Source organism: Solanum dulcamara, chromosome 10 (genome assembly GCF_947179165.1).
Source record: "Solanum dulcamara chromosome 10, daSolDulc1.2, whole genome shotgun sequence".
NCBI lineage: Eukaryota > Viridiplantae > Streptophyta > Magnoliopsida > Solanales > Solanaceae > Solanum > Solanum dulcamara.
In genome coordinates this window covers 36,410,995-36,431,080 of record NC_077246.1, presented here as the reverse complement: position 1 = coordinate 36,431,080, position 20,086 = coordinate 36,410,995, and the positions used below count along the sequence as shown (strand labels likewise).

Sequence of the window (20,086 nt, the reverse complement as noted above, 5' to 3'; positions counted from 1 at the left end):
AAATATACCATAGATATTATAAAGAAAGATTGATAGTATCTTTAAAGATTATGATTATATATTTGTCTATGTCGATGATATTTTAGTTCTGTATGATAGTCTTGAGGAACACTTGACACACTTGAATAAGTTTACAAACTTATGTTTAGAAAATACATTAAAACTTTTCAAAAAAAAAGCAAGCTTAATGAAAAATGAGATAGAATTTTTAGGAATAATAATTGACAGAAATGGTATTAAATAACAAAGCCATATAGTTGAAAAAATATCTATCTTTCCAGACAAATTAATAGATAAAAAGAGGGTCAAAGCTTTTTAGGGATTCTTAACTATATTCAAAATCTAGGTGAATTACGAAAGCCATTTTAGGAATTGCTAAAAAAAGGATAAAAGTTTTGAATTCAATGAAGTCTTAATGAAAAAGGTAAAAGATTTGAAATCAATTTGCAAAGATCTAGTAAAATTACGATTGCCTAAAGATAGCAATGAATTAATTTTAGAAACGAACGCTTCAGAATGCCGTTGGAGCGGCGTACTAAAAAAGATAGACTATGATTCAGATAAAAACAAGATTGGAGAAAGTCTGTGTAGGTATTGTTCTGGAACTTTTACGGATACACAAACAAGATACCATATTAATGAAAAAGAACTATTAGCTGTAGTAAAAATTTGGCAAAAATTGTATTATTTTCTGCTACCAAATAAATTTACTTTTAGAACCAATAATACCCAAGTTAAAGCTTTTGTGAGAAATAATTTCCCCTCTAAACAAGAGTATAAACGATTTATTAGATGGCAAATATTGTTGTCTGAATAATCTTTTGATATTGAAATTACTCATACAAACAAAAATCTTTTAGCAGATTTTGTTACAAGAGATGGAAGAAATAAAAACCCATCTACAAGATATTGATAAAGGCTTCACAGATATACATACAGTTTTTTAAGATATAATCAAAATAGCCAATTTCAATTGAGATCAACAGATTGTTGATAAATTACTCAGCATATGTGCTCAAACAACATTCAGGATTGGTCACTATAGTGACGCTCGTGATATTATTACTAATTTTATGAAAATTCAAAAAATTGACAACACGTCCACCACAATGGAGGCACAAACAGATAAGTATAATAAAATATCTTTCAGGCCCCAAATACCTCAAAAGGGAATTACTTTGGGAACAATGAAAGAAAAAATTGATAAGCTACTTCCCTTTGATGTTGAAAATCAAGAACAAATAATGAGAGATTTATTTTCTCTCAAAATAATTCCAAACCGATATATTGATTCTACTGGAATTTATCCCAGAATCAACTATTTACAAGATTCTTCTCCTCAAGATGTTATAACCCACACTTTGCACCTAAGAACATGTTGGGGATACTTGTAACAAGTCAAGGGTAAGACTATGCTGGGGCTTGTTATATACAAGTTTCTATTGATTAAGTTGGGAGGTGGAATTATTGGAAAAGTTAAAGGGTAAAATTGGAATTTCACATGTGGAAATACCATAAAAGGTTAGGGGTAAAATTGGAATTTTACATATGGAAATACTATAAAAGGTTAAGGGCAAAGGTGGAATTTCAACTTGGAAATATTAGAAAAGGTGAGTTGCAAAATGGTAATTTCACATGGGAGCCTCTTAGTCATAAAATCCTAGAGATTTCTAGACAATTTGAGAGTGTTAGAAGCAAGAAAAACTTGAGGAAAAAATTGAGAGAAAATCGGCCAAGAGGGAGTAAATTAACTCTTCAAATTTCATCCCCAAAAATTATAATTTTGTAGTATTCCTACTAAGTCAAGGGTGCTCTACAACATGGTGTAGTTGTTTTGGAAGTTGGAGACTTGTTTCATTGATTTGGAAGTGAAGAAGTTAGAAGAAAAATGTAAGAATTAATTCATTTTATTATGTTATGAAGGTTTGTGTATGTTGTAGTATGTAGAGGTGTGTAGAGTTTATGGAAATATGGAAGTTTGCATGGTAATATGGTGCCATGTATACATGTTCTTATATGAGTAAGAATTATTTAATTTTTGTGTAGTATTTTTATGTAGTATTTTTGTGTAGTATTTGAATGGTAGTTATGTTAATTATTTGATGTTGAAAATGAAAGTTGGATGAGATTAATTGAAGTTGGAAATAAGAGTTAGGTGATGAGAGGAAAAAAATTAAGGTTGCATAGCTTGTTAGTTGTTGTTGCAATTTTTGGAATATAAGGAAACTTAAATGGTGTAAGTTGGTATTAAACTAGTTTGTAGGAATTATGTAATTTGAGTATGATATTATAAGAATATGGAGGTAAATTATTAAAAGTATGGAGTGTTGTTGTTGGTTGTGAAGTTGAAGAAAGAAAATGAATTTTTAATATTTTTGTGGTATTTATGGAATTTTGGAGTGAAGTATGGAGTTGATAAAAATTGGATAGCTTACTTGGAATATTTTTCACTTATGTTGGAATGAGTTGAAATTAATTATGGATATGAGATATTCATATTTATTTGGAAATGCAAATTTTGGTTGAAAGTGGTTGCACTAATTGGAAAATTACACCAATTTATGTTATGGTGTGTTTAAATTGATTATTGATGGAATTGGTGTTGTTGTTGGCTTGGTTGTTGATATTGTGGCCGAGTTGTAATCTCGGGGTTGTCATATATATAGGGGAGATACTGCCAAAATTTTTGTAGACAAATATTGGAAAATTGAATTCTTAAAGTCTTATGAATAGTAATTGGTAAATGTGACCAACTGTAGATTTTGGAGGAAACGGGAATAGAACTTGGACAACCGTAAAACGCCAAAAAGGTATGTAAAGCTTTACATTTTCTTCTCTTGGCATGTCCTAGATGTAATAAGAGTGAATATGAACCTCGGGGATCACTCTAATCTTCGAAATCGACGCTCGAAAATTTCCCTTTTCTATTCAATAGAATTGAATTAGGTAATTATGAATAGTTTTGGAAAAATTGTCTAAACTTTTAGATTTTGCACAAATGAACTCTGAATACCTTGAAACTCTTCTAAATAATGTTATGAAGTCTAACGCACGTGATTTGTATACGCCACCTCATTTGACCGAGGTGGGCCCCACTATTCTAAATTTTTCTTCGCTATTCCGTTTGAATTACGGTAGGTAGAATTTGAAAGAAACTCATTGCTATGCTTCCTAATATTATATAAATAATTATTCCGTTAATTCCCATAATATATTTTGAAAGGACGGAGATGATTCGAAAAATACTATTTGTACATAGACTATTGTGATATTGGAAGTACTTGTACTATTATTATTATTCAAGTTTCCTTTTATGATTTGTTATCGAAATTATGCCATCGAGTCTGTATAAATATTTTGTAATTTAAATTGCATTTAGTTTCTCACTACTCCACTCGTGGATGCCTCAATGCTTCTTTCACTGAGTCTGGGTCAGGATATGTTTTCGTGCGTATTTCTCTGCATTGTTCGCCGTGTCCCGACGTGAGGGGGCAGGTATGACATGTACATAGGGTGGTAAATGTTATGCCACGGAGTTATGCTGTGCCATGTACATATATGTTTGTGATATGATATGATTTGATATGGCCATCTGATATGATATGATTTATTACAAAGATATTCCCTACTCTGGTGTTATGCTGTGTCGTGATGCCGATGATGGGAGGGCAACCACACTTTGTTCACCGAGTCCATAATGGGGCCGGATATGGCATATGTCTGTGCATATATGGTTTGAGATTTTGATAAGCATTTTGAAATTCTAAATGTTGATTTCATGTTTTGCATATACTATTCAGATTATGATTTTATATAGTACAGTGCATGCTTTACATATTCAGTACATTTTCCGTACTGACCCCCTTTCTTTGGGGGCTGCGTTACATGCCCGCAGGTACCGACGTTCGTTTTGCTGAGCCGTCTGTTTAGGACATCTATTGTGTTATTGACAGTGCTCCCTTGTTCGGAGCTTGTATTTTGGTACTGACTCTATCTCTGTATATTTGGATATATTGGTCAGGGGTACGACGGGGCCCTGTCCCGTCTTATGACTATGCTATCATCTATAGAGGTCTGTAGATAGATTTATGTTGTGGGTTTTGTATATATGGTTTGGGTTTTGTGTGTTTTGTGACGGCCTATAAGCCCTCGTGCCTACATCTATTTTTTTCGTCCATTTAGCAATTTGTTTTAATCACTATCTTTGTTTATTTGGTTAAAAGACTAATTTGGGATAAGGGTACGTTTGGGTGATCAATTCGGGCACTAGTCACGGCCTATGGGGTTGGGTCATGAAAAAAGTGGTATCAGAGCAGTTTGGGTCCTCGGAATGTCTACAGACCGTGTCTAGTAGAGTCTTGTTTATCGGTGTGTTGTGCACCACATCTATAAGCAGGAGGCTACATGACATTTATGATATTACTTTTTCTTCTTGTCTTAGATCATGCGATAGAGCTATATTATTAGGATGATTCTTTCCTAACGAAATGATTATTATGATTTTCAGAAATGCCTCTGAGAAAAGCGACGACTGCTCAGAAGGGTAAATTAGTGGCACCAGGCGAGGTTAGTCAGGTCCATAGAGTTAACAAGGCCCGACCTCAGCCTGAGATGGAGACTGTGCCCCCGACAACCAGTTCTGCGACACCGCTAGAAATTAGGGCAGCCCCAGCTGAAGATCAGAGGGCGGATTCACCAGTATTTGGAGCCCCAGCACCCGAGCCTCTAGCTCCACAGTCAGGAGCGGAAGGCAGGGCTATGCAGGATGCGGTGTAGCTGTTGACCAGGTTGGTGGATGGACAGGAACACAGATGCGGTTTAAGCGGAGATCCGATACACAAGTCTGATAGTTCGAGGGCTCGTGAGTTTCTGACTTGTAACCCTCCAGAGTTCTTGGGGACAAAGCCCGAAGAGGACCCCCAGGAGTTCGTTAGGGAGATGCAGCGCACTTTACGTCTGATTAAAGCTTCTGCAACTGAGTAGGTTGAGTTGGCTTCGTATAGATTGCACGAGGTAGCTGCTAACTGGTTTGAGTCCTGGGAGTTATCCAGGGGTAGACTAGCTTCTCCAGCGGTATGGGATGAGTTTACAGAGGCATTTATCAGTCATTTCCTGCCTCCTGAGATGCGTAGAGCCAGAGCGGATAGATTTTTACAGTTTAAGACAGCGAGGCCGTAGTGTTCACGAGTATAGTTTGGAGTTCGACTCATTGGCTCGACATACACCTGCTCTAGTAGCTGACATGACAGATAGAATGCACTGATATGTGATGGGCCTAGATCGTTACCTGGTGGATAGTTGTTTGGTGATAGCTGCTCAGCCAGGAATGGACATCGCCCGTATTCAGGCATATGCTCAGGGCATGGAGGACAGACATAGAGGACGCCAGCCCGACCGAGGTTTTGGCAGAAGTCAGCCCAAGAGGGCCAGGTTAGCTGGATATTTTGGAGAGTTCTGAAGCAGGCCATTCTAGCAGTAAGGTAGCAGACAGCCCACCCAGCCAGCACGGAGTATGCCTTTACTATCCTCAGGCCAGAGATCAGGTGGCACAGGATATTCGGGAGCTGGTTTAAGCTCTAGGGCTTCCGGTTCGCAGTTAGATAGAGGTTCTGGTCAAATGCGGCCACTTAGGCCCCCGTTTTCTTATTGTGGAAGGTACCATCCGGGAGAGTGTTATCGTGCTACAAGATCTTGTTTTGTTTGTGGTCGTCAAGGCCATACGATGAAGGATTGCCCGAATAAGGGAGATTCAGGTGGAGCAGCTCGGACTACAGGATCATTTGCTGGGTCATCATCTTCTTCAGTAGCTATGCGCCCCACGGGGTAGGGTGTGTCTACACCAGCAGGCCGTGGGAGAGGCCGGGGTGGAATTTCTGGTTCTAGCGGCCCTTCGAACTGCACCTATGCCATGGCCACCCGACAGGATCAAGAGGCGTCTCCAAATGTGATCATAGGTACATTATTGATCTTTTCCCAGATTATATATGCATTAATAGATCTAGGCTCTACATTATCATATATTTCCCCAATGATTGCTGATAAGATTGGTGTAAATCCCGAACCGATAGAACTGTTTGAGGTAGCTACTCCTGTAGGAGATTCTATTATAGCAAGGCGAGTATATAAAAGTTGCTCAGTAATTATATGTGATCGTTGCACTAAAGCAGACCTAATAGAATTGGAGATGACTAAATTTGATGTGATTATAGGAATGGATTGGTTATCTTCCTGTTATGCTAATGTTGACTATCAACGGAAGGTAGTTCATTTTCAATTTTCAGGAGAACCAATGATAAAATGGGCAGGTAATACAGCATCTCTGAGAGGGAAGTTTATTTCCTACCTTAAGGCGAGGAAAATGATCAGAAAAGGCTGTATTTATCACCTGGTTCGCGTACAGAATTTGCAGGCTGAAGCGCCAACTATTCAGTCAGTTCCAGTTGTTAATAAATTTGTAGATGTATTCCCAGATGATCTTCCAGGCCTTCCTCCCGAACGGGAGATAGACTTTACCATAGATGTGCTGCCAGATGTCCATCCAATATCTATTCCCCCATATAGAATGGCACCTACAGAATTAAAGGAACTGAAGGAGCAATTGAAAGACTTGCTAGAAAAAGGCTTCATCAGACCCAGTACTTCACCTTGGAGAGCTCCGGTATTATTTGTGAAGAAGAAAGATGGGTCACTACGGATGTGTATTGATTACAGACAGCTGAATAAGGTAACTATAAAGAATAAATACCCTCTCCCTAGGATTGATGATTTGTTTGATTAGTTGCAGGGTGCCAAGTGGTTTTCAAAAATAGACTTGCGATCGAGTTATCATCAGGTACGGGTAAGAGAAGTTGATATTCCAAAGACAGCATTCCGAACTCGATATGGCCATTACGAGTTCAGAGTGATGTCCTTTGGGCTGACAAATGCTCCAGCGGTATTTATGGACCTTATGAATCGGGTATTTAGACCATTCCTGGATATGTTCGTGATTGTGTTTATTGATGATATTCTAATTTATTCTCAATCAAAAGAGGAGCATGCAGATCATCTGAGAGCAGTAGTTACAGTACTCCAACACCAGAAATTGTATGCTAAATTTTCTAAATGTGAATTTTGGTTGACTTCTGTAGCATTTTTGGGACATATTGTCGGTGCTGAAGGTATTCGGATAGATACACAGAAGATCGAGGCTGTAAAGAACTGGCCTAGGCCGACGACACCTACCGAGGTACGTAACTTCCTGGGATTAGCAGGTTATTATAGGAGATTTGTAGAGAAATTTGCTTCTATGTCAGCACCACTAACAAGATTAACTCAGAAGGGAGCCAAGTTCCAGTGGACTGAGGCCTGTGAACAAAGCTTTCAGTTATTGAAAGAGAAGTTGACTACAGCTCCTGTTCTAACTCTTCCAGAAGGACCGGATGGGTATGTTATTTATTGTGATGCTTCAGGTGTGGGAATAGGTTGTGTATTGATGTAGCACGGGAAAGTTATAGCTTACGCTTCCCGACAGCTTAAAAAGCATGAAAGAAATTATCCTACTCATGATCTAGAACTAGCAGCAGTGATTCATGCTCTAAAGATATGGAGGCACTATTTATATGGTGTTCATGTTGATATATATACAGATCACAAGAGTCTCCAGTATATTTTTAAACAAAAAGACTTGAATTTACGGTAGAGGAGATGGCTGGAGTTCTTAAAAGACTATGATATTGATATTCTATATCATCCAGGAAAGGCCAACGTCATAGCAGATGCACTCATCCGTAAGTCCTTAGGTAGCTTGACAGATGTTCCAGCAGAAAAGAAGGAAATAGTTCGTGAAATTGGTCAATTGGCCAGTCTTGGAGTTCGGTTGGCTGAATCGGGAGATAATGGGATTTTAGTTTGAGAGGTTGCTGAATCTTCCATTATAGAAGAAATAAAGCGACGTCAATATGAAGACCCTATTTTGGCATAGTATCGAGATACAGGTATGGGCAAAGAGAAGACCCCTTTTGGTATTACATCTGATGGAGTATTATTATACAGGGATAGGTTGTGTGTACCTAATGTTGCTAGGCTACGACAACAGGTTATGGGTGAGGCACATCATGCTCGATATTCTATTCATCCGAGTACAACAAAAATGTATCATGACCTTAGATGTTTATTCTGGTGGGATGGTATGAAAAGAGATGTTGCTGAGTTCATGGCCCAATGTCCAAACTGTCAGCAGGTCAAGATTGAACACCAGAAACTAGGTGGTTTATTATAGGAGATGGAAATTCCAACGTGGAAGTGGGAGATGATTAATATAGATTTTATTACAGGTTTACCTCGCACTCCACGGAAGTACGATTCGATATGGGTTGTTGTTGATAGGTTGACTAAGTCAGCCCATTTCCTTCCAGTTCGGATCACATATTCAGTTGAGGATTATGCCAGGTTATATATTAAGGAGATAGTAAAGCTCCACGGAGTTCCTGTGTCTATTATCACTGACAGAGGTGCCCAGTTTACAGCAAATTTCTGGAGATCTTTTTAAGCAGGATTAGGGACCCAGGTGAGCCTTAGTACAACATTCCATCCTCAGTCTGACGGGCAAGCCGAGCGCACTATTCAGACGCTGGAAGATATGTTGCGGGCCTGTGTTATTGATTTTAGGGGTAGCTGAGATGACCATCTACCACTTGTTGAATTTGCTTATAATAATAGTTATCACTCTAGTATTCAGATGGCACCGTTTGAGGCACTGTATGGCAGAAAATGCAGGTCACCTATAGGCTGGTTCGATGTGGGTGAAACTAAGTTAATTGGCCCAGATCTGATTCAGCAAGCAGTTAAGAAGGTGAAGCTTATTCAGGAATGATTATTGGCAGCTCAAAGTCGACAGAAAGCATATGCTGACAATCGGCGTCGACCTTTAGAGTTCCAAGTGGATGACTGGGTATTCTTGAAGTTGTCACCTATGAAGGGCGTCATGAGATTCGGCAGAAAAGGGAAACTTAGTCCGAGATACATCGGGCCTTATCAGATTGTCTGTAAAATAGGCAAGGTTACCTATGAATTGGATCTACCAGCTGATTTAGACGCAGTACATCCGGTGTTCCACGTGTCTATGCTTCGTAAATTCATTGGCGATCCTTCCAGAGTATTTCCTGTACAGGACATTGAAGTGACCGAGGAGCTATCCTATGAGGAACAGCCGGTGGCTATTTTAGATCGTCAGGTAAGGAGGTTACGCACCAAAGATGTGGCATCTGTTAAAGTATTATGGCGCAACAACAACCGTGAAGAAATGACTTGGGAGGCGGAGGAAGAAATGAAGAAAATATATCCTCAGTTGTTTTCTGCACCCACAGGTAACTTATGTTCCTTATTACCTATATTGGTTAAATAATAAATTATGTGAAACAGCTGTATTTATAAACCTATAAGATCAATTTAACATTCGAGGATGAATGTTCGAAAAGGAAGGAAGAATGTTATAACCCGCACTTTGCACCTAAGAACATATTGGGGATACTTGTAACAAGTCAAGGGTAAGACTATGTTGGGGCTTGTTATATACAAGTTTCTATTGATTAAGTTGGGAGGTGGAATTATTGGAAAAGTTAAAGGGTAAAATTGGAATTTCACATGTGGAAATACCATAAAAGGTTAGGGGTAAAATTAGAATTTTACATATGGAAATACTATAAAAGGTTAAGGGCAAAGGTGGAATTTCAACTTGGAAATATTAGAAAAGGTGAGGGGCAAAATGGTAATTTCACATGGGAGCCTCTTAGTCATAAAATCCTAGAGATTTCTAGACAATTTGAGAGAGTTAGAAGCAAGAAAAACTTGAGGAAAAAATTGAGAGAAAATCGGCCAAGAGGGAGTAAATTAACTCTTCAAATTTCATCCCCAAAAATTATAATTTTCTAGTATTCCTACTAAGTCAAGGGTGCTCTACAACATGGTGTAGTTGTTTTGGAAGTTGGAGACTTGTTTCATTGATTTGGAAGTGAAGAAGTTAGAAGAAAAAGGTAAGAATTAATTCATTTTATTATGTTATGATGGTTTGTGTATGTTGTAGTATGTAGAGGTGTGTAGAGTTTATGGAAATATGGAAGTTTGCATGGTAATATGGTGCCATGTATACATGTTCTTATATGAGTAAGAATTATTTAATTTTTGTGTAGTATTTTTGTGTAGTATTTTTGTGTAGTATTTGAATGGTAGCTATGTTAATTATTTGATGTTGAAAATGAAAGTTGGATGAGATTAATTGAAGTTGGAAATAAGAGTTAGGTGATGAGAGGAAAAAAATTAAGGTTGCATAGCTTGTTAGTTGTTGTTGCAATTTTTGGAATATAAGGAAACTTAAATGGTGTAAGTTGGTATTATACTAGTTTGAAGGAATTATGTAATTTGAGTATGATATTATAAGAATATGGAGGTAAATTATTAAAAGTATGGAGTGTTGTTGTTGGTTGTGAAGTTGAAGAAAGAAAATGAATTTTTAATATTTTTGTGGTATTTATGGAATTTTTGAGTGAAGTATGTAGTTGATAAAAATTGGATAGCTTACTTGAAATATTTTTCACTTATGTTGGAATGAGTTGAAATTAATTATGGATATGAGACATTCATATTTATTTGGAAATGCAAAGTTTGGTTGAAAGTGGTTGCACTAATTGGAAAATTACACCAATTTATGTTATGGTGTGTTTAAATTGATTATTGATGGAATTGGTGTTGTTGTTGGCTTGGTTGTTGATATTGTGGCCGAGTTATAATCTCGGGGTTGTCATATATATAGGGGAGATGCTGCCGAAATTTTTGTAGACAAGTATTGGAAAATTGAATTCTTAAAGTCTTATGAATAGTAATTGGTAAATGTGACCAATTGTAGATTTTGGAGGAAACGGGAATAGAACTTGGACAACCGTAAAACGCCTAAAAGGTATGTAAAGCTTTACATTTTCTTCTCTTGGCATGTCCTAGATGTAATAGGAGTGAATACGAACCTCGGGGATCACTCTACTCTTCGAAATCGACGCTCGAAAATTTCCCTTTTCTATTCAATAGAATTGAATTAGGTAATTATGAATAGTTTTGGAAAAATTGTCTAAACTTCTAGATTTTGCACAAATGAACTCTGAATACCTTGAAACTCTTCTAAATAATGTTATGAAGTCTAACGCACGTGATTTGTATACGCCACCTCATTTGATCGAGGTGGGCCCCACTATTCTAAATTTTTCTTCGCTATTCCGTTTGAATTACGGTAGGTAGAATTTGAAAGAAACTCATTGCTATGCTTCCTAATATTATATGAATAATTATTCCATTAATTCCCATAATATATTTTGAAAGTACGGAGATGATTCAAAAAATACTATTTGTACGTAGACTATTGTGATATTGGAAGTACTTGTACTATTATTATTATTCAAGTTTTTTTTTATGATTTGTTATCGAAATTATGCCATCGAGTCTGTATAAATGTTTTGTAATTTAAATTGCATTTAGTTTCTCACTACTCCACTCGTGGATGCCTCAATGCTTCTTTCACTGAGTCTGGGTCAGGATATGTTTTCGTGCGTATTTCTCTGCATTGTTCGCCGTGTTCCGACGTGAGGGGGCAGGTATGACATGTACATAGGGTGGTAAATGTTATGCCACGGAGTTATGCTGTGCCATGTACATATATATTTGTGATATGATATGATTTGATATGGCCATCTGATATGATATGATTTATTACAAAGATATTCCCTACTCTGGTGTTATGCTGTGTCGTGATGCCGATGATGGGAGGGCAACCACACTTTGTTCACCGAGTCCATAATGAGGCCGGATATTACATATGTCTGTGCATATATGGTTTGAGATTTTGATAAGCATTTTGAAATTCTAAACGTTGATTTCATGTTTTGCATATACTATTCAGATTATGATTTTATATAGTACAGTGCATGCTTTACATATTCAGTACATTTTCCGTACTGACCCCCTTTCTTCGGGGGCTGCGTTACATGCCCGCAGGTACTGACGTTCGTTTTGCTGAGCCGCCTGTTTAGGACATCTGCTGTGTTATTGACAGTGCTCCCTTGTTCGGAGCTTGTATTTTGGTACTGACTCTATCTCTGTATATTTGGATATGTTGGTCAGGGGTACGACGGGGCCCTGTCCCGTCTTATGACTATGCTATAATCTATAGAGGTCTGTAGACAGATTTATGTTGTGGGTTTTGTATATATGGTTTGGGTTTTGTGTGTTTTGTGACGGCCTATAAGCCCTCGTGCCTACATCTATTTTTTTTATCCATTTAGCAATTTTTTTTAATCACTATCTTTGTTTATTTGGTTAAAAGACTAATTTGGGATAAGGGTACGTTTGGGTGCTCAATTCGGGCACCAGTCACGGCCTACAGGGTTGGGTCGTGACACAAGAGATCAGATATTGGTATGATTTTGGAGCTGTTAATTGAATATACTTAACGACTCCTAATTTTCCAGAAATCAGCCGATTACCATCATGGATTCAAGATGGAGAAAAAGATTTCTATTTAAATAAACCCACGATCACGGTAAAAGATATTCTCGTCCTTAAGTTTATTTTTTCAGACCTAATTTTTATAAAGATGAACGATATCCAGCTTATCATTTCATCAAAATTGGTAAAGCTGATGCTTTTAATATTATCAATAATTTTCAAGACAATATATTTTAGAGATTCACTGAAAAAGATGTGCACTATAGACGTTCCATAGGACTAAGAAGTGTGTTCCAAAATATGGAGCGCAGTTTTAAAAGAGGATTCAAAACCTATGGAGGTATGAAAATACACTCCTCCATTACGATTGCCCCTGCTAAAACTACACCTCCTTCTGCAAAAAGATACATGCATACCAAGACAGAATTAATCAACAAAGGTATTATTAAATCAAGGCCACAGGCACAACAACGATTATGTAAAATGAGGAAGCACAAGAAGGGCACGTGTGAATTTTGCTCACCCAAGAAGGGAAAAGTGATTGAAGATGCCATGTCAACATCATCCGAATGAAAAACGGACAAATGGATGATGGCAAAATCAAAAGCAGAAGATAAGAAGAAACAAAGAAAAGATATGAAGGATGTAGAAGCTTCAAGAAGATAAGGACGAAAGAGACTGATAATGACCCCTCTGTCTTTTATAATTATATTAAAAATATAGGGTCCCACCGAATTTGTTTTCTTATAATAATGTAAGTAACGTAGTTTTCAAATTAGTTCTTTTTTGTTTTTGTGTTGTTAGGTCATTTTATTTCTTTTGTTAACTAAGAAGTGTAATGTCACTCTCAGAAGTCGCTTTCATTTTGTTTAAACATTTTGAAATGTATAATTGAAGTCCGTAGTGTTACACCCCGCAGTCTTGAGCTTGGAACGTCTTCTTAAGTTCCTTAGACACTATCATGTGAGCCGGATAAGCTACGATACTATCAAACAACTCTAAGGAAAGAAGGTTGTGATACCTCGCGAGAAGGGAGGGCGGAGATAGAGCCATAAGAATCCGGAAAGAATTGGAGGCAGAGAAATGAGTCGTAGGACTAGATTTACCTACGTAAGCCACTAAGTTAAGAGTCTTATACACTTAAGTTGCTTAAGGATATATCAAGCTTACGCAGTGCGGATTACATGGGCTCTTAAAGTAAGACGAGATTACGAACCCGCGAGGAAGGGAAAAAGACGGCGCGTGGTAGCCAATGGAGGAGCGACACATGGCAGCACCTCAAGCAAGCAGGTGATGCACCTACTTAGGGTCAAGTAGGAGATGCAGCTGCTTGGGGGAGGTGGACCCCGCTTCCACATGGCAGCCCCTAATTGGCAGCATGACACGGTGGCCAATCATGGCTTGACACGTGTCATCCTTAGGGGATGACACATGTCATACCTTGGGACCACCTATATTAGTTGATATGTATCCAAAAATCTTCAGTTCAGTCACAAATTTCCAGCAGCAACGTGAGAAAAGAAAACCCTAAGAGCTAAGGAGAAAATTGCGATGGCTTGGGAGAAAAATAAGGTAAGTCCCGATTTCGTTCCGTAAATTAATTATATAGGGTATACCACGATGATATGGAAGTACTAGTAGTATAAAATTAGAGTTTGGTGCAGCAAAAAACGGACAGCAAGCTGCCACGACGTTACAGCACGCTGAAAAAGAGTTCCGAGGCGCGATTTTGGCGAGTTCTAGCCAATTTCGGGAAAGGTAAGTTCTTCCCCTCTAATTTGAAGTTTATGATGTTAAATTAGGGTGTATTACACACCTTAGGGGCTTATGGAAGTTGGGGAAAAGGGTTAAAAAGTTTGGCGTTCGAAATTAACGAATTTAGAATCGCTATAGTTAAGTTGTTGTCGAAATAAGGTGTTGTGCGCTTGGGGGCTGCTGCTGGTTGTGTTGTGGAGTGTTGCAGGGTCTAAAAGTTATGTAAATTAGGTTTGGTAGCTGCTGGTTTCAGCCACATGACCCTCTTCTTTGCAATTAAATAATTCGCGAAAGAAAGATTAAAAACTCTAGTTTTGGTATCTTAGTTTCGAGTGAATTGTTGGGGGTTTATATTGTGTAATTTTGGTCGTAATATATATATGTATGGTCTGCTGGTTGCATTGTTGGTTGGATGCAGGTGCTAAGGACATGGTTGGGAATTCGGATAGGGCACATTATAGGGGAGGTGCTGTCCAATTTTCGTCGACGCCTTAGCGAATAACAGAACTAGTCGAGGAAACGACTAAGGAAATATACTCCATTAATACTAAGGTGTAACCTAAGATGCTGGAAAGTTAAGAAGGGTTGATACTCATATTTCTTTTATGTTACTTAGGTTTAAAGGACGACGAGATGAACGGGATAAAAAGTAACCCGTAACAGGTATGTAAAGCTATTCCTTCTTTTGGCATGTTTTGGAACAAGTATGTAAAGCTATTCCTTCTTTTGGCATGTTTTGGAACAAGTATGTAAAGCTATTCCTTCTTTTGGCATGTTTTGGAACAAGTATGTAAAGTTATTCTTTCTTTTGGCATGTTTTGGCATACGTATGTAAGGCTTATACTTTCTTTTAGCATTTCTCTAACATAAGTATATAAAGCTAATATTCCTTTTCGGCATGGATTTTAAGAAACAAGTATATAACTTTCATATGATTTTAAAGAAGTTCCTATTCGTAAAGCCGCTAGAATGGCCAACTTCTCGACTTCCAAAAGATATTTTGTTATGCCTTGATATGTGTATATGATTCCCAAAAGTTCTATTTTGATATAACCCATAGTAACTTTCAAAAGGTACTTGATATGATCCTTGTCTGGGTTTTGAATGATAGCTTATTTTGATTATTCCATCGAGTCTCAAATATGATTTAAATTGCATTTGGTTTCTCACTACTCCACTCGTGGATGCCTCAATGCTTCTTTCACCGAGCCTGGGCCAGGTTTTGTTATCATGCATACTTCTCTGCATTATTCGCTGTGCCCTGACGTGAGGGGGAAGGTACGACCTGTACATGGGTTTGATTTGTGGAGTTATGATGTGCCATGTACACCTATGATATGATATGATCTGATATGATATGATCTGTTACGGAGATATTCCCTACTCTGGAGTTATGATGTGTCGTGGCGCCAGTGACGGGACGGCGACCACATTTTGTATTTGTTCACCGAGTCCCATAATGGGACCGGATATGGCATATGGTTCTCTTCATACACTATCTGTGGTTATGAAAAGCATTTTTGTATTCTGGATAGTTTGCTCATTTTTGCACCTTCTGTTCTGGTAATGGCTTTATTTATTACAATCCATGCTTTATATACTAAGTACATATATCGTACTGACCCCCTTTCTTTGGGGGGCTGCGTTTCATTCCCGCAGGTACAGATGTTCATTTTGGTAGTCCGCTTGCTTAGGGTTTCCACTCAGCGATGTTGGGAGCGCTCCACTATTCCGGAGCCTAACCTTTGAGTACTGGTCCTGCGATTTATATATTTGTTTATGCAGGGGTACGGCGGGGGCCCTTTCCCGCCATATGTTGCTGTTATCATTCTTAGAGGTCTGTAGACATATGTGTATGTGGGTTATTTGTAAGTTTGTTTCAGTTGTGCTCATACGATGTATTGCAAATGTTTTCGTGGTATGGCAGCCTCGTCGGCTCACATGCCTTTTCCTGTCATGATACAGGTGAATGAGGCTATAGGTTTATGAAAAAAAGTTTTTGACCCATTGGGGTTTGCGTATGGTATCACATCACACATGGTTCAACTTAAGGGTAACTGATATATACGCATAAGGGGGTCCAGGTCGGACCCCAGTCGCGGCCCACGGGGTTAGGTCGTGACACGTAGTCTCGTCTATATAAGAGGCAGTTTGTAAGATCAAGGGGCCTCGATCAGAAAGCCCTCTAAATCCCCCCTTGTAAAAAAACCCCTCTTAGTCATGAATAATAATTAAAAGTTTGTGAGTATCTTTCTTGAATAAAATTTGATTATTCCTGTTATAATCTCTTATCTTTTATAAAAAAAATAGCCTCCTTCTATATCACCCTTACGCCTAAGAGTACAAAACAAACTTACGGTGTGCTGACTTATGTTGAAGGCATGTTAGACAAGTTACCTATTTTCAGATTAGGATTGCAATATTCGGTAAAAGTCTCGAAGGATACCCGATATAATTTTGGTCAAAACGGGACATGTATAGAAACGTCTTGAATCCTTGACTTTTTATTTAAGCTAAGATTTTATACTTCTATAATAGTATATTGTTCAGGAAAGTTGCTCAATTTTGATATATAATGCTTGTGCTGTTGAGTGGAACTCCTACACTGGCGAATCCCCAAAATATGTATTTGTACCTGCAGGCATAAATGCAGCCCCCTAAAGAAAGGGGGGTCAGTACGACATTTGTACTGAGTATGTAAACTATATACATCATAAGGAGATTACATTTGGCGTAGGGATGCAGGGGAAAGTATGACATCTAATCATTTACTGTACCTATAGCTTATAACATAAAGTCGTCCATATTATCATCATGTATTGTACCCGACCCATTTGGGGACTTGGTATAACAACTACATCACTCTGTTATCATAAGCATCTATATACTATTAGTGCTATCTTATATAATAATGCCAAGGAACGTATGGCCCGATCCATATACCATATAATAACGCCGAAGAACGTTCGGTCTGATCCACATATCATATTGTAGTACCGAGTAACGTTCGGTCTGATCCATATATCATATAGTAATGCCAAAGAATGTTCGGTATGATCCATATATCATATAGTAATATCGAGGAACATTCAGTCCGATCCACATATCATATAGTAATACCAAGGAACATCCTACCCAATCCGTATATTATATAGTAATGCCGAGGAACGTTCGGCCTGATCCATATATTATATAGTAATACCGAGGAACGTTCAGCTCGATCCGTATATTATATAGTAATGCCGAAGAACATTTGGCCCAATCTGTATATTATATACCGTACCCAACCCTTTATAGGAATAGGTATCATAACTTTTTTATTGCATTACCTTACCATCCTAGCACCATAATTATGTCAAAGACATATCAAGAGGAAAGAAGGGTAGCTTTACGTATTTATGCCAAAACATGGGAAGAGAAAGGAGATAACTTCACATACTTACTACTTTCCATCATATAGAAGCCTTGAGAGGCAATAACTCAACTAGTATAGGAATTGTACCATTGAGAAGTGAATAAGACTTAACAGTCATACTTGGAGTTCTATGAATGGAATTATCCCCACATTTTGTATAATCACTTAAGGCTAAGACATGCCAAAAGAAAAGAAAGATAGTTTCATATACCTCTTACGGATTACTCTTATACGTTCGCCTCATCGTCTCTTGAACCTATTTAACATGAAAGTAATACTAAGGTTAATGACCTTTCACTTTTCAATTTCCAACTCTACACCCAAGTACTCATAGGAGTTATTTCTTTATCCATTACCCTCGACTAGTTTGTTACTAGTTCCGAACCTACCAAAAATTGGGCAGCATCTACCCTATAACTTCAACATCCTCAAGATTTCAACTTGTCCACAATGTCAACAACCATACTAACAACAAAAACCAGAATAATATTTACAAGTAAATCACTTCAACCTTACACAATATAAGCTCAAAACAACTAGCTCCAAACTACGATATAAAAATAGAGTTTTTTAATCTTTGTTTCACAAAATCTTTAATTATATCAAATGGAGGGTTGTGTGGATGAAACCAGAAGCACCCACACAGTTATTAAAACACTTTGAAGCCCTGAAACACGCAACCCAACAGCTTCACCCGCAGCACCACAACGACAACCTACTACTCAACTTCGATTTAATGCTAGCGATATCAATTTAGTTTGTTTTGAATGTCAAGCATTATTATGCAATTATTACACTTATAATACATGTAATATACCACATAAAAAAATCATAAACTTTAATTTGAAAGGGAAATCCTTACCTTGTCCGAAACTCGCCAAAACTTGCCTCAGAAGTTCCTTTAGCACGCGTAAAACTTCGTGGCTGTTTGATAATGTTTTGGGCTGATCCAAACCATAAACTTTCATTACTAACACCTTTATAACATCATGGTGTACCCTATTTAATTAATTCATGGAATGAAATCAGAGATTTACCTGTTTTTCTCCTCCAAAACCGAAGCTCTCTCTTCTCTCTAGCTCAAGTTTCTCTTCTCTTTTCTTCTAGACTTTTCTTGAATTTTTTTGGATAAAAAAAACTTAAAGGATAAGGATGACTTAAAATTCTTCAAACACATCTATATATAGGCCACCTTAAGGGGTTACACATGTCAACCCCTAAATGGTGACATGTGTCAAGCCCTTATAAAGCCAATGCATTACCCCCTCCACTTAGGGGCTGTCATATGGCATGGGGGGGTCCACCACCCTTGCTCCATCTGCTTCAACATGGCACTATCTCATGCTGCCATGTGGCACCTTCTTTTCCTCCTCGTGGGTTCGTAATCTCATCTTCTTTTAAGAATTTATGTAATCCTTACTACGTAAGCTTGGTACGTACTCAGGTAGCTTAAGTATGTAAGATTTCCAAGTTGGTAGCTTACGTATGTAACTCATCCAAGGTAATAGCTTACACAAGTAAATCAGATCCTATGACTCACTACTTGGCCTTCTATTCCTTCCGGATTTCTATAACTTTATTTTCAATCTTCCTGCCATGAGGTATCACATTCTCCTTTCCTTGGAGTTGTTTGATAGAGTTATAGCCTATCAGGCTCATATGGTAACTTCTAAGAAGCTTTCAAGAACTTAGGAATCTTTCAAGAAACTTAAGAAGCTTTTCAAGAGAATTAAGAATGCGTTCCAAGGTACAAAAGTATGGGGTGTAACATCCTTCCCCCTTTAGAACATTCTTCCTCGAATGTGAACCAAAACCTTTCTCCGGATCTTATACAGACTATATGGAGAGTTTGTCTGTCCTATTTCCATAACATATACTTTCATCGAGCTATCAATATTAGAGTTCCAAAGGTTAGTATTACTTGTAGATGTAGGGAATAGGTACGGATACTTGTATTTCATTTCCTCTTGCACTTCCCAAGGGGTCACCCATCCTAGTACTACTCTCGCCCAAGCATGCTTAACTTCAGAGTTCTGATGGGATCCGGTGCGTTAGTGCTGGTATGATCGCATCCATACCTTAAGGTCTATATCAATGGTTCCTCATACGATCTTAGATACCGCGGCTTCTATCTTTTTATTGCTGGCCTCGAGATCCACCCATCTCTTATGGGATCTCATTTGAAGTTTAAGCGTTCCCATTTACATATGATAGCGTCAGTTGATTTTCTTTTATGCTTGTATTTCTATTGTCCGCTTCCTATCTTTTGGGTGTACCCATGTCATCCTTTGTTTATTTTCAACTATTCACACGCAAATGATTCTATTTCAACTCTTTAACATGCTGCACCATGTCTACACGTTCTGTTAGATCATCTATACTTTAGGTTGCCCTTGTAAAAAAACTTAGTACAATCATGGGGTGCTTAGAATTCTTGATAAATAGTAC

The 20,086-nt window shown here is 37.9% G+C and overlaps 1 pseudogene; it reads right to left on the bottom strand.

The window, feature by feature from the left end:
- Positions 1–19,590: 19,590 nt before the first annotated feature.
- Positions 19,591–19,712, bottom strand: LOC129871813 (5S ribosomal RNA; annotated as a pseudogene).
- Positions 19,713–20,086: the final 374 nt, after the last annotated feature.